The following is a 4450-nucleotide window of genomic DNA, read 5'->3' on the forward strand; positions in this document are numbered from 1 at the left end:
ATGTCATATTCAATGAAAAAGTTTTGTATAAGGATTAGTTGCAGGAAAAGAAACACAAAAAAGAAAATAGAAAATACACAGTGCTTGAAGAGATCACACAAAAATTGTGATGGTGCCTGAAAATCATAATGATCAATAGCCAGAAAAACAACCACAACAACAATAATCACTTCAAACACCTGAAAGTGGTGTTCAAATATCTACCAGGATAAGTAGACCCCCTGAACGATACTCTCCTTCATTATATTATGTATTGTTGACTGATTCTGGTGAACCGAAATGTTATGAAGAAGCAGTGCAGGTAGAAACTAAGAACAAGTGGGAGCAAGCCATGAAAGAAGAGATGGAATCCTTAGCACACAACCATACTTGGGACTTATTTAGGTTTTCTGCAGGTAAAACAACATTGCAGAATAAATGGGTTTACAGGTTGAAGGAAGAAGATGGAGGTAGACAAAGGTATAAAGCTAGACTTTTGGTGAAGGGGTTTGCACAGAAAAAGGGTATAGACTTTGATGAGATATTTTCTCCTATTGTTAAAATTAATTCAATCAAAACTATTTTAAGTCTAGTAGCAGCTGAAGATTTTCATCTTGAGCAGTTAGATGTAAAGACAACTTTTCTCCATGGGGATTTCGAGGAAGAGATATATATGTAGTATCCATAAGGATATGATGTAAAAGGGAGGAGAAACTAGTGTGCAGGTTAAAAAAGAGCTTGTATGGCTTAAAATAGGCTCCAAGGCAGTGGTATCTAAAATTTGACATGTTTATGTATGAATAAGGTTATACTTGATGTCACTCCGATCATTGTGTTTATCTCAAAAGACAAAATGATGGAAGCTATATTATATTGTTATTCTATGTAGATGACATGCTTGTTGTAGGTTATAACATGCAAGAAATAAATGTGCTCAAAAGAAAATTGGCAAACTCGTTTGCAATGAAGGATTTGGGTGCTACAAAACAAATCCTTGGTATGAGAATAACTAGATACAAGAAGAATTGCAAATTAACATTGTCTCAGAGTGAGTACATACAAAAGGTGTTGAAAAGGTTTAATATGTAGAATCCAAAACCAATTAGTATACCTTTGGCGAGCCATTTGAAACTAAGGAAATGTGTCCCAAGACTCAGGAAAAAATGGCTTATATGTCTAAAGTTCCATATGCATCAACAATTGGAAACTTAATGTATGCAATGGTCTATACAAGGCCTGATATTGCGCATGCAGTGGGAGTTGTAAGCAGGTACATGAACAATCCAGGAAAAGAACATTGGATGAAAATAAAGTGGATTCTTAGGTATTTGAGAGGTACCAGAAATCAAGCATTATGCTTTGGTGGTTCAAACATTACTCTACAGGGATATGTTGATGTAGATGTGGCGGGTGATAGAGATAGCATGAGGAGAACCACAGGGTATGTGTTTACTATAGGTGGAACAACTGCTAATTGGGTCTCAAAACTACAAAATGTTGTTGCACTCTCAACAATAGAAGCAGAGTATGTTGTTGCTACAGAGGCTAGTAAAGAAATGATTTGGTTACAAAGGTTTCTGAATGAATTGGGTAAGAAGAAGGAGTTGGGAAGGTTATACAACGACAACCAGAGTGCCATATATCTTGCAAAGAACTCTGCATTTCATTCCAAGACTAAACATATACAACTCAAGTACCATTTCATACGGCCAGCATTTGAATATGGACAGTTAAAGATGGAAAAGATACACACTAGCCAGAATCCTACAAATATGTTAACAAAAGTTGTAACCAGGGAGAAACTGAGAGTTTGCTCAATTTCAATTAGTCTTCAAGTATGATGAAGAAGATGAGAAACAACCAGGTCCAAAGTGGAGTAATTTTCTAGCAAATGAAGCAACGATGGAGTTTCTATAATCAGTATCCAAGTGGGAGATTGTTAGGTGTGGAGCCCGATTATCTTATGTATTCAAAGGTATGGTTGCATTGGACCCCAATTTGTAATGGGTCGAAAAAGCCAGCCATAAAAGATACGCTGTAGGGGGGTCCAAGGGGGGTGGCTGCGACCTTTGGGAGCCCCCCCTGGCGGGGGATCAAGGGCAGTGCCCTCTAAGCTAAAAATAGATGTAAAATTGCCTTGTAAAATGTTGTAATTTCGTAGTCAATCTGGGCTGTTCATTAGGTGGAGATCTGACGGTAGAAGTTATGTTTAATTTAGGGTTTTTTTTTCCCGTGAAGGCAACCCCTCACTGTATATGAGGGAATTGTATTGCATCTATGTATATCTGTATTCTGAGTGAGGAAGAGAGAGGATATTGAGAGCGAAGAGGGAATTACAACAAATCTGCTATAGGTTGTATCTCTTCAGTTTGTTGGATAATATAAAAGGAAGGACTGGCTGTTTCTCCATGGACGTAGCCCAAATTGGGTGAACCACGTATATTTGTGTCTTTCTTGTTTTATGCATTTTCTGTGTTTATATTTATGCAATATTTTATGTGTTCCATTGCTCTGTAATATATACTTTTCTAATATCCCTTAGAAAATTGCGTAGTTTTCCTAGTCAGTCCTCCGACAGTTAATCGGCTGCTCATGCAGGAAATTTCTCAGTTTTCATGAGAAATCCTTTTGCTGCCCAGCAATCTGCTTGGCTCAAAAATTGCGTAGATATGATCAGTAGGTTGGTGTGTCTGACTCAATACAGTTTCCCTTGAGATCAACTCCTAGAAGCAGACTGCCAATTCCCTCCAGGAATTGCGCAGTTTCCGCTGCCAAGCTCCCAGCAGTTGATTGCCTATTCCCCTTGGGAATTGCACAATTTCTTTTGCCAATGACCCACCATCGAAATTCCAATTCCCTCTGGGAGTTACATATTTTTGGCTGCCAGGCTCATGGCCAGTTCCTCCAAAAAACTGCGCAATTCCTGCCTACTCGTCCTCCATGTAGCCCGACGTGTTCCTCCAGAAAATTGCGCAAATTTTTCCTTCCAGCCCTAGCTACCCGCTTGTTCTGGAAAATGTGTATCTTATGTCTGCCTTTCCTTCTTGTAGCCCGGACTGTCTCTCCCAATATTTTCACAACTTTTCCTTCCATTCGAGCCAGACCTCGCGGATAGTCACTATCGACTTGGATTGCCCATCTTCATCACCAAGTGGCTCTTGTGCAGTTTTCATCAACAGTGCCCAAAGCCATCTTCCCGCTTCGCAACCTTGATGCCTCTCCTGATCACCTGCATTCGAAATTATCATGTGTCATGGTAGACTAGGAGGTTTTTTGATTTGATGTCGTCTCATCATGAGTGACTGTAGGTACAAGTACACCAACAAATATGATTCGAAGACGAATGGGATGAAAGAATGGAGCACATGTAGAAGGACAAGTTCACCAATGAACGAATGAACATGCACCTTTCTTGAATAGATGAGCCTGTCAATCCTTCCATCATACAAGCAAGGAACAATGTGCCAAACAAACATCAAGCAAACCAACGACCATCAGAGACTCTGTGCACTTTGCCATGCACAGGAAAAGCTGTGATACACCATGAAGAAATCCATCACCTAGCAGCACTGTAGCTCGACATGCACTACAACAGCAACACGAATGTACCAACACTGCCGTGTCAAGTTGTGTCATGAGTCATGTTGTCAAATCAATGTAATGTAACGTGGAAGTCTAAGAGACCCACTTGTTGTACTAAGAGTCTTGTAAAGTTGAAAAGTCATGGAAGTCAAAAAGTCATGAGGGTAGTCGAACAACCACAACGGTTAGTTTCACCCTTGGCTATAAATACCCCCTCATTTGTACATGTAAATTACTTTTCACCTCATCTCCTCCCACCTAGCCAAGAGAGTCTGTAATCTTTTCTTTGAGGAGTAAGTAGTGCATGGAAAATTTTAGGGGCTAATGTTCGCCCAGTGGGCTAATTTTCCATGATTTTTCCACAAAAAAGATTCGCCAATTTCCAATTTTATAAAAGACGATTCGCCCAAATTTTAGAATATAAAATTATTTTACCTTAAAAATCGCCAACATTATATAGAGACTATATATAAAATAATTATAAATTTGATTAATTTTACAAATATATCAATAAACATTTATAATTTGCATATTAGGGATTAGTGAGATTCGCCAACGTTTTAAACTTCAAGAAAAATTTCCATCCTTAAAATTTTCCTTGAAGTAGTGGCTCCAATGCCCCGCACTCGGGGTTAGTGATGTATGGTATAACGATGTGTCTTGGAACTTCTGCTTAATTCAGAAGCCTGCTAACAGGCCAACACATTTTCACACATGTATTGTAACTATTGTAAGACTAATCTTGAACACTTGTAATGCATGTTGCTTTAACGTTTGTTGAACACTTTAACTATTTCACTTGTTTTAATACATAATGTGTTAATGGAAATGTGTTTTATATGTTGTTAATTTTGTCTCGCCCATGGTGGCTATCTCCTCAGACATTAGA

Source organism: Pinus tabuliformis, chromosome 1_1 (assembly GCF_031772625.1).
Source record: "Pinus tabuliformis cultivar Carrire ecotype Pingquan chromosome 1_1, CPIR1, whole genome shotgun sequence".
Classification (NCBI taxonomy): Eukaryota; Viridiplantae; Streptophyta; class Pinopsida; order Pinales; family Pinaceae; genus Pinus; species Pinus tabuliformis.